A 12,113-nucleotide genomic window follows, 5' to 3' on the forward strand; every position below is an offset into this window, starting at 1 on the left:
TCAGACAACCATTTCCAGCCTCACTCTTCCCAATGGAGCAGCCAGCTGACCTTAGTGCGAAAGGAGGCAGCATTATTCCAATAACTGGCTCCCCACTGCAAGTAGATCACAGACTGACAGACACTGGAGCAATAGATGACAAAATGTGACGGCTATTGTGCAAGGAGAAGGTGTGAAATCACTTCCTTTCACCAATAATTTGAAGCTCATGAGCAGAAATATTAATTCAGCAGCTTGTTTTGATTTAACTGTTGGTTGCAAACTGACTGAGGAATTGGGTGAGAAATTCCTGATGATCAAACGTACAGAAAAACTGGAGTTATGGATTAGGAGCAGACCAGTCGGCTCCTCGAGCCTGCACTGCTGCCATCCAATAAGATTGCAACTGACCTGATTTTAATCACATTCCTGCCCACTCCTCGTGTCTGTGTGGGTTTCCTCCGGTTTCCTCCCACAGTCCAAAGATGTGCGGGTTAGGTTGATTGGCCGTGCTAAGAAATTGCTCCTTAATGTCCAGGGTAGCGGAGGTTAGAGGGGATTAGTGGGTATAATATGTAGGGATATGGGGGTAGGGCCTGGGTGGGATTGTGTTCGGTGCAGACTCGATGGGCCGAAGGGCCTCTTTCTGCACTGTAGGGTTCTATGATTCTATGATTCCTCGAAACCTTTAGCCCATCAGAGGGTAGTAAGGGTGTGGAATGCCCTGCCTGCAGCAGTTGTGGACTCGCCAACTTTAAGGGCGTTCAAATGGTCAGTGGATAGGCATATGGATAACATTGGAATGTTACCCAGCGGGTGGTGAGGGATTGGAATGCCCTGCCTGCTGCAGTTGTAAATGCGTCTAGTTTGGGGGCGTTTAAGAGATCTCTGGATAGGTTTATGGACGAAAAGGGATTGGTATAGGCTAGTGGGTCATTGTTTTTGTAACTGGTCGGCGCAACATCGTGGGCCGAAGGGCCTGTTCTGCGCTGTAATGTTCTATGTTCTATGTTCTATAACATTGGAATAGTTTAGGTTAGAGGGTCATTAGATTGGTTCCACTGGTCGGCACAACATCGAGGGCCGAAGGGCCTGTACTGCGCTAGAATGTTCTATGCTCTATCACGTTTCAAAAATCTGTCTTCTTCTGTCTTAAAAATATTCAAGGGCTTTGGGTGCAATCTAACCAAGAAGATTCTAAGTGCCAAATGAGCAAGACATCAGGAAAGAATGGCACTGAGTTTTGACAGTGAGCTGGGAGTCGCGATCTTACAGCCTGGTGTTCTTGTCATGATGACACTTGGGAGAATTCTGCCCCTTGCTTCAGAATCCGACACAGATCACAGAAAGAAAACAGAGGCTGAATGTTGTTTCATACGTTCAGGCGTGACAAAGGACTGTGGGATTTATAAAACATGCCACTTTGTTAGGGTTTGTGTTACTCTCTTCTGAAGAAATTACCAGCAATTCTTCAGAAGCTGTGAGGATATATCTCAGAGCTTGTCAGGAGATATTAAACTGGCTGAACGAGGCTTCCATTGGAAAGATAATTTTAGTCAGCAACATTCACACAATCTATATCAAACTTGTGGAATGTGTTTCTGACTGTCACTGATAACCAGATTATTACAGCTGAGGAAGGCCAACTGTCCCACCTACATCCACCTGATCCCTCTTCACTCTCCCAATCCCTGCAATGAATTATTTTTAAAACGATTCTAGGGTTCTTCCATTCTCTGCTCTGTTGAAACGTTATCGATGTTTGATATTGATTTTGACTTTCAGGTGACTGATTGATGGAATGACAGCTGGTGGATAGAGGGAGAGTCAACTGGAGGGAGGCTAACTGGAGGGACAGCGAGGCAGAAGGAGAGTGAGGTGGAGGAACAGCTAACCAGTCAGTGTCCCTGTAGTGAAGAGACTGACAAACATTGAGGCTCCAGCTCGTTCACACTGATTGCTGAGTTGCTCAAACACTGGCAGATGGGTTAAGGCTGGAATCTGTTGGGCTTCTCTGAGGTAAGTGAGAGATGGAATTGGAATTAAGAACAGCGCACCATTCTGTTCCACCCAGGATCATTACTGTGGGACTGTGGTAGCTTTCGAGCCCCTCTAGGTCACAAAATCAGGTGGAACTGAATTTTCTCAGGTTTCTTTACAGTTTTGCTGCCCAGGGAATCTGCACACGGGGTGGGGAGGGGGTGGAATGGGAGAGTGTGGGTGGAGAATGGGTATGGGGAGGGGAGGGGGGGTGCTGGAGGAGTATGGAATAGATGAGGGTGGGATATTTAGGGATGGGATAGGGATGGTGTGTGTGGGAGGGTGGGGATGGTGTGTGTGTGTGTGTGTTTGTGTGGGGGCGGGTGTGGGGGTGGTGTGTGTAGGACGGTGTGGATGGTGTGGGGGTGGGGGTGGGTGGGGATAGTGTGTGTGTGTGGAGGTGTGAGGATGGTGAGTGTGTGTGGGGGGGGGTGTGGGGGTGCTGTGTGTGGGGAGGTGGGGGGGGTGGGGATGGTGTGTGTGTGTGTAGGATGGTGTGGATAGTGCGTGTGTCGGGGGGTGGGGGGTGGGGATGGTGTGTGTGTGGGGAGCGTGGGGGTGGTGTCTGTGTGTGGGAGGGTGGGGGTGGTGTCTGTGTGTGTGCGTATGTGTGTGTGTGTGTGGGTGGGGTGCAGGTATGGTGTATGTGGGGGGAGTGGCTATGGTGTGTGTGGGGGGTGGGATTGTGTAGGGGGTGGGGATGGTGGTGTGAGGGGGTGGGGGGTGGTGTGGGGGGTGGGATTGTGTAGGGGGTGGGGATGGTGGTGTGAGGGGGTGGGGGGTGGTGTGGGGGGTGGGATTGTGTAGGGGGTGGGGATGGTGGTGTGAGGGGGTGGGGTGTGGTGTGGGGGGGGGTGGGATTGTGTAGGGGGTGGGGATGGTGGTGTGAGGGGGTGGGGTGTGGTGTGGGGGGGGGTGGGATTGTGTAGGGGGTGGGGATGGTGGTGTGAGGGGGTGGGGGGTGGTGTGGGGGCTTTAAGGTGCTTTGGGGAATTTTGAAAGGTGCGTTTTCACAGTAACATCATTGCAGTGTTAATGTAAGGCCACTGTGACTAATAAATAAACATTAACTGTAAATTTCCGAATGTAGCCTGCTCGATTGGAATGTTTTATAGAATTACCGAGTGCTGGTTGAAGTTGTTTTTGCCGTTATCAAAACAAGTTCATATCACCCCATTGAAATTCAATGTGAAAATCTCAGTCAGTTTTTCCAATGGGCATTCTCGAAAATAGATTTTTATGGTGATTGAACAGAAACATGCAAACAGTTTGTGTAAACAGTTTTCCTGCAGTGTTGATCACACATCTGATCTGTGAATGCTTCTGTCAGACCAAAATCAGCAAATCCTGTGGCTGTCTCCACTCTGGACAGAGGGATATAAAAGTGGCGAGTTTATTTTTCTTAGCCCAAACTGTAATGCTCTGACCATTGGAGGACTTAGTGCTTTGTTATGTGACAGCGATAATGCTCAGCAAATTCTCGATATAATTAAACAGAATCAGGGAGTGTATAGACTCTCAGATTCCCAGCCAATGGTATTCTCCCAGACTGTGGTTCCACTGAGGAGCGAGGGAAGTGAATGTTTGTGAATGATGCAAAATAGGTGGGAAGGCATGTGGTGAGGATGACACAAAAGGACAAAATTTTCCTGTTCTCCCTCCTCCCCAGGAATCATACTGGGGGGGGGTGGGGGGGTGGGGAGGCGGTGGGGTGGTGGGTGTGGACCATGCAAAGGTTCATTGACCTTGGTTGGGATTTTCCAGTCTTGAGGTGGGTGTGGCCAGAAAACCCCAGCCAAAGAGTCTGTAGAGGGGTGTAGACAGGTTAGGTGAGTGGGCAAGAACTCAGCAGATGGAATATCATGGTGGAAAATGTGATGCTACGCACTTTGGTAAGAAGAATAAAGGAGCTTAATCTTATTTAAATGGAGAAACACTACAGAAAATTGCAGCACAGAGGGATTTGGGGGTCTTAAAAGGGAAATTAGGAGAGCCAGAAGGGGTCATGAGAAGACCTTGGCGGGTAAGATTAAGGAGAATCCCAAGGCCTTCTATAAATATGTGAAAGGTAAAAGGATGAGAAGAGAAGGGATAGGACCGATAAAAGGTGAGGGGGGAAAGGTTTGTGTGGAACCAGAAGAAATGGCGGAGGTGCTTAACGAGTACTTCGCCTCAGTATTCACGGTGGAAGCCGATCTGGGAGATTTTGTTATGGATTTGCAGCAGATGGAAAGGATTGAGTACGTGAATATTAAGGAGGAGGATGTGTTGGAACTTTTGAATTCTATCAAGGTAGATAAGTCGCCGGGACCAGATGGGATGTACCCCAGGATACTGTGGGAGGCGAGGGAAGAGATTGCAGAACCCCTGGCGATGATCTTTGCGTCGTCAATGGAGACGGGAGAGGTTCCAGAGGATTGGAGGATTGCGGATGTAGTTCCTATTTTTAAGAAAGGGAACAGAGATAGCCCGGGAAATTACCGACCGGTGAGTCTGACCTCAGTGGTTGGTAAGCTGATGGAGAGGCTTCTGAGGGACAAGATTTACGAACATTTGGAGAGGTTTGACATGATCAGGAATAGTCAGCATGGATTTGTCAAGGGCAGGTCGTGCCTTACAAGCCTAGTTGAGTTCTTCGATAATGTGACTGAACACATTGACGAAGGAAGTGCCGTGGACGTAGTGTACATGGACTTCAGCAAGGCGTTTGATAAGGTCCCCCATGCAAGACTTCTTGAGAAGGTGAGAGGGCATGGGATCCAAGGGCCTTTGGCCTTGTGGATCCAGAACTGGCTTGCCTGCAGAAGGCAGAGAGTGGTTGTGGATGGGGCTTTTTCTGAATGGAGGTCAGTCACCAGCGGAGTGCCTCAAGGATCTGTTCTGGGACCCTTGTTGTTTGTCATTTTCATAAATGACCTGGATGAGGAAGTGGAGGGATGGGTAAGTAAGTTCGCTGATGACACGAAGGTCGGTGGTGTTGTGGATGATCTGGAAGGATGGCAAAAGTTGCAGCAGGACATAGATAGGATGCAGGACTGGGCGGAGAAGTGGCAGATGGACTTCAACGCGGATAAATGTGTTGTCGTCCATTTTGGCAGAACCAACGGGATGAACGAGTACACTATTAAGGGCAGAAGTCTGAGTAGTGTTGAGGAGCAGAAGGATCTTGGGGTCCGGGTCCACAGGACTCTTAAATCGGCCTCGCAGGTGGAGGAGGTGGTCAAGAAGGCGTATGGTGTACTGGCCTTCATTAATCGAGGGATTGAGTTTAGGAGTCGGGAGGTAATGCTGGAACTTTATAAGACCCTTGTCAGGCCTCATTTGGAGTATTGTGCGCAGTTCTGGTCGCCTCACTATAGGAAAGATGTAGAAGCTATTGAAAGGGTGCAGAGGAGATTTACAAGGATGTTGCCTGGACTGGGAGGCATGCCTTATGAAGTTAGGTTGAGGGAGCTGGGACTCTTTTCCCTGGAGAGACGAAGGTTGAGAGGCGACCTGATAGAAGTTTACAAAATGTTGAGAGGGATAGATAGGGTGGACTCTCAGAGGCTATTTCCCCGGTTTGAAATGGTCGCTACGAGAGGACACAGATTTAAGGTGCGGGGAGGGAGGTTCAGAAGTGATGTTAGGGGTAAGTTTTTCACTCAGAGGGTGGTGAGTGAATGGAATCGGCTGCCGTCAGTGGTGGTGGAGGCGAACTCGCTGGGGTCTTTTAAAAGACTTCTGGATGAGTATATGGGGTTTAATGAGATTGAGGGTTATAGATAGGTCTGTAGGTTGGTAGGTGATGTGGTCGGCGCAACTTGTGGGCCGAAGGGCCTGTTTGTGCTGTAGTGTTCTATGTTCTATGTTCTATGTTCTATGTCTTCAGGCATAAATCACGAAATGCAAATTCAGCAGGTTAGCGGGCATTATATATTTAAATGGTTACATGGTTTCTATAAGAGCTGATCACATGATTTGAGATGATGTCATTGGAATGTTTCACTGGCCCCTACTTTTAGTTTCAGTTTGTACTCTGTGCAGTGCAGAGAATATTTCTTTCAATAAATGTTAGTTTGAATTTATAGTTAAGACAATATTGTTGGGATTTTGTTCCACTGAGAACATTAAGAAAAAATCCCTATGAAGAAGAAAAAAAATTGTGGGCCCTCACACTTTGAATATTGGAAGGCTGGGGAGAAGTAACACCAGGACTATCGCATCTGGAAGAGCAGAAAACACTGCGTGGTTTTAAAAGAGGGTTTTTATTCCGATCAGAGAAGGGTGAGATTTTAGGCAGCACCTGGCATATTTGACAAGAGTGATGTTCTTCCGAATGGTTGGGACTGTTTGAGAAAAACAATACATCAAGTCTACAGGCTCCAGGGTAAAAAGGAGAATACTGGAAGAAGGTAAAATCTATTGAGCAGCATCGAGTCATTAGTACCTGGTGGGCAAATTAGGACCCACGGGGCCTTTCAATAAAGAAAATGAATCATAGAGTTTCAGGAGGAGGGGGAGGTGAATCTCCCATATAGATTCCTGCAGTTTAATGTGTGTCTTCATAAAACTTACCATCTACAGTTGGAAAAATAGATCAGCTTCTAACAACTACCTGGTTGTGTATATGTATCCTTTTGAGAATGACTGGAATTTACAAGCCTTTGTTCCATTCATGAGTCTTATATTATCTGGACAGCATTCTACTGTGCAGTTTATTCAGTTTGTTAATTGTTTTAACAAGGTTGTCACCACTTTTAAAAATAAAGACCTGCTAATTGTTCATGATAGAGAATGTCCAATCCTGCTTTAGTTTACCTAAACTAATAACTTCCTGCTCCCTCACACACACTAATTTAAGATTACGAGGTGAGGTATATCCCTTTAGGTCGTTCCAAAATTGTGCAGAAGGAATCATCACCTCAGCGTCATAACAGGAATTAGATAGAGCAGCATCAGTATCAACCTCCATCATAATGGGTTGTTCACTTAAATTTGGAATCACCCAGAATAGTTATTGTATACAGAGCATGAATGATGATTCTTCAAATGTTTGATTTTTTTTTAAACTGGAGGCTATTTTGATTGAGAATCAGTTGTGTCTCAGAAATATTTAACTCAAAGGGAATTATTACGAGAAACTGAAAAGCCCTGTTAACGTGGCTGCTTGTGTACGCTCAACATAGTCAAATGATGCTGTTGCCAAAATATAACACCTCATGCAGATTACTGATGAAATTAATTTGCTCAGTATCTATTCTGCAATTTTGGTCGTACTGTCTTGTAATTTGCTGGTGTTCCCCTCGGGGTATGGCGAGGCAGGGGTGATGGGGCTGAAGGAAGAGAGGGGAGGGGGAAAGGAAGTCAAAGGGGGAAGATGGGAGAGGAGGGGGCAGGAATGGAAGAGGAGGGGGGGACCAGGCCTGTGGTGGGAGGGAGGGAAGAGAGAGGCTGGGTGGGAGAAAAAGTGACTCTACACATTGCAGATAAAAGTAACTCGGACTACGGAAGATTTTAGCTGAGTGTAGTCACATTTCATAATGAACACTGCAGGATGGTAATTGATGCCAATGATACCAGTTGATATCATTTGACATCATAAGTATGGTTCTGAAAACAATAGCTAATTGATGAACAGAAACAGAAAATGCTGCAATATTTCAGCAGGTCTGACCTGTTGAAATTTTCCAGAATTCTGTTTTTTGTTTCGGATTCCAGCATCCACAATATTTTGCTTTTAGGTTAATGGTGAGTTCTGAGTGAAAATGAAATAGAATGATTGGCAGTCAGTTGCAAGTGATATAAAATGGTGATAAAATGATAGCATTTAAAAACAACTGATGTCAAATGATTGCAAAATGATTACCATTGAGTGCAGTTGATGTCAAATGAAAATGGTTGAATGCAAATGACATCAAATGATATGAAAAATATTGGGTGGGGAGGTGAAGCCTTGAAGGTCTAAGAATATAGCAGAAAAAAATATGCCAGGTTTCTCTGCGTTGGGCTTCACTGGGACATTGCAGCAGGTTAAGGATGGAGGTGCGGACGTGGGAATGTCTGAACTGGGAAAAAATGATCGATTTCACTTCCAATTTCCACCCCTCTCTCAACTTCACATGGTCCATCTCCAAGCATTCCTTCCTCTTCCTTGACACTTTTTGTTTCCATTTCTGGTGATAGACTGTCCACCAATTTCATTCCAAACCCAATAACTCCCACAACTGTTACTGGGACAAGACTTAATCACACGATATGTTGCAATATTTCCCTTCAGGTGACACACTGAGATATTTATTCATGTCCATAAAATATATCACAACATCCAGAGGCTGCATGAATGATCTACACCTGCCCAAGAATCGATTGGGATTCTGTAATGCAACAACAGCAGCCTATATTTGTATGACACCTTTAATAAATGTTCATGTAATGTATCAAATACACCTTACTCTGGCTGTACTGACCATGACTTTGACATATATATATATATATACATATATATATCGTTAGAAAGAAGGCGGCTAAGAGGGGACCTTATTGAAACATATAAGATGATTAGAGGTTTAGATAGGGTGGACAGTGATAGCCTTTTTCCTCGGATGGAGAAAGCTAGCACGAGGGGGCATAGCTTTAAATTAAGGGGGGGTAGTTATAGGACGGATGTCAGAGGTAGGTTCTTTACCCAGAGGGTGGTGAGGGAATGGAATGCCCTGCCTGCTGCAGTTGTAAATGCACCTAGTTTGGGGGCGTTTAAGAGATCCGTGGATAGGTTTATGGATGGAAAGGGATTGGTTTAGGTTAGAGGGTCATTGCTTTTTAACATCGTGGGCCGAAGGGCCTGTTCTGCTCTGTAATGTTCTATGTTCTATGTTCTATATATGGACCCTTCGTGGGCTGCCACCATGTTCTCCTGCAGGCTGTGTGAAAGTGAAGGCTCTCTGCACCGTCACCCCCTCACTGGGCCGTGCTGTGGTGCTGATGGCCCAGGGTTAGGGCTCTGCATCTTTTCCCATTCTCCTTTGCACCAGGGAGCTGTGCGATCTCCAGGCTGGTGGAAGAGGGAGGAATCCAGCAACGTGTTCCCTCCCAAAGGAATGTTTTGCTTTGGTGAGAGAATGCCATTGTGACGACGTCAGAGGATTAAAATCTTTCGCTGGTTTGTTTTAATGAATTAAGGAAAAAATATTTCTCTCTTTCTGAGCCCATTTCAATGAACAAATGTTTCCTTCTTGGATATGGTGAATCCTGAACTATATTGTGCTTTGCTGAAAGATCTCAGCCAGCAGATGGTGCAGGATAATATATTTAGTTTGAAGCACTAAGAGGATTTGACGACCATTTTATCAGCCTTTGTAAGTGCCTCAGCTGCTTGGAGTTCTGAAATCCCCTGTGAATTAAAGGCCGATTGTATTAAATTCTTTTGTTTGGTTCATTTTAGCAGGATTAAGTGTTGGGAGATTCAGACTGTGTTTGCAGTTGGAAGGGAACCAGACATCAGAGAGCCCTGCCACTGTAGGGGGTCTTTAACTGGCCGTCAAACAGAAGTTTAAGGTTACAGGTCATTCAAAACTGAAAAGTTACCCGCGGCGAAGGGAACTCATTGGGTGAGTGGACATTAAGGGGTTTCTCTTGTGAAATAAACCTCGAGCTGCCACAAATGGATTGTCCGACGGAAACTGTGCTTACAGACAGATCACCTTTCAATTCCCCCCGCTGGATACCAAGATTGAGTGCTACATTTTAATACTGACAGGAATCTTATGAAAAGCATTCATTCAATCACCTACAAATTTGTTCCACAGCACCAATAGCTCAAAATAATAGTTGATATTAGTTATTAAGTTAATGGGGCGTTCATTTGTTCTGTTCCATTGAGGGCATTTTCCCAGCAACTAGTTACTAACACTGTCTAAACTGGTACTGATACATTTTGTTTAATTAGGTGAGCAAGAATTTCATTGCCACCTGAGCATCCTAATTAACTGGCTGAGGATTAGTTTCAGAGAAGGCTGCACGTTCGGCCCATCAAACACCTTTCCACAGTCTTCTCTTCGTGCATAGAAGCAGAAAAGTCCTTTTGGCCCATTGAGTCTGCGCCAACATAACCACCCAAAATCTACACTTCCAGCACCTGGCCCATTTTCTTCTTTGGTGATCATTTGCTAACGAGTATCATCGTCCACCAAAGAAACTCTGTGTTATTGGCCATGGGTTCTGTGGGGCCTGGTGTGTCTGATGAGACCAAGCTTGGAGCTGCATCTTGGACCTCACACGTGGTAGGTTTTTCCAGGAGGATGGTTTGGTCCTGGGATGTGGATCGCTGGGATTCCTTTCCCAGGCTCCTTTCCTGGGTCCCCTCTTGCCCATAGCCTCGAATGTTGTGGTATTTCAAGGTTGTGAGGTTCCCAGCCTTGATTACCCTCCAGGCAGCACATTCCAAACTCCCACCACCCTCTGAGCAAAAACGATTTTCATCATATATCTCCTAAAACTTCTGCATCTCACCTTAAAATTATGCCTCCTTATTATTGGCACCTCAATAAAGGGGAACAGCTGCTTCTTATTTACCCTGTCCATACCCCTCATAATCTTATATACCTCATTCAAAGAACAAAGAACAAAGAACAACCCAGCACGGGAAACAGGCCCTTCGGCCCAACGAGCCCGCGCCGCCATCTTAACAAAGCATTTTCCTACACCTACCTTGCCCCGTGTGTATGCGAATGGTGCCCCCATTGGAAACCAGATTCAGGGGAGAATAATTTAGGGACAATTTGTTACACCAATCAGCCTAAGAGCACATCTTTGGGGTGTGGGAGGAAACCGGAGCACCCAGAGGAAACCCACGCAAGCACGGGGAGAATGCGCAAACTCCCACAGACACCGGCCCAAATCCATGTATCTGCACAGCAAACAGTGATAGTCACTGAGCTGTTGTGGTGCCCATCTGCTGGTCCAGTTTAAGCACACACAATGACGTGAAGTACTAGACCACTCTCGAAACATCCAAGAGCAGCCCACGCACGACCCACCGTGTGTATGCCCCTTGTTAGACAACAAGGTGGACCGACGCACCTGCGGAGTAAAAGAGACAAAACATCAACACATGCAGCATTAGATTTCCAGGAACGTCCCGAGGCTCTGATCCTTATTTAAAACCGTCTACTATAACCCTCCATCCCTGTTTCGCTCATGTGTCTATCTAAGTAAACCTTAAACAAGTCCAGCGTGCCTGTCTCCACCACCTTACTTGGCAGTGTATTCCATACCCCCACGACCTTCTGTGTGAAAAACCTCCCTCTAGTATCCAAATTATACTTCTCCCCCTCACCCTTAGATCGTGACCTCTCGTGATATTTGTCTCCAATCTAGGAAAAAGCCTGCCACTGTTTACACTATCTATACCCTTCATTATTTTATACACCTCTATCAGATTCCCCCCCCCCCTTAATCTCCATCTTTCTAAGGAAAAGAGCCCCAGTTTACCCAATCTTTCCTCAATACCCAGTCCTTACGTACCAGGCAGCGTCCTGGTAAACCTCCTCTGCACTCTCTCCAGGGTCTCCACGTCCTTCCGGTAGTAAGGTGACCAGAACTGGACGCAGTACTCCAAATGTGGTCTAACCAACGCTCTGTACAACTGTAGCATTAGACGCCAGCTCTTATACTCTATACCCCTTCCTATAAAGGCTAGCATTCCGTAAGCTTTCTTCGCAACCTTCTCCACCTGGCTTGCCATTCGTGTCTCCCTCAGTCTCTCCGCTTTAAAGAAAACAATCCAAGCCTATCTTTGTAGCTCAAATGCTCCATCCCAGGTAATGCCCTGGTGAATCTCCTCTGTAACCCCTCCAGTGTTATCACATCCTTCCTATAGTGAGGTGACCAGAACTGCACACAGTGCTCCAGCTCTGGCCTAACCAATGTTCTGTGCAGCTCCAACATTACTTCTTCGCTCTTATATTCTATGCCAAGACTGATGAAGATAAATGCCCCATATCCCTTCTTAACTACCCGATTAATCCGTCCTGCCACCTTTGAGGATCTGTGGACAAGCACCTCAAGATCCCTCTGTTCCTTAGAGCTTCCTAAATTCCTGCATTCATTAAATA

The sequence above is a fragment of the Carcharhinus amblyrhynchos genome, unplaced genomic scaffold, assembly GCF_965287045.1.
Source record: "Carcharhinus amblyrhynchos unplaced genomic scaffold, sCarAmb.v2.hapA scaffold_41, whole genome shotgun sequence".
Classification (NCBI taxonomy): Eukaryota; Metazoa; Chordata; class Chondrichthyes; order Carcharhiniformes; family Carcharhinidae; genus Carcharhinus; species Carcharhinus amblyrhynchos.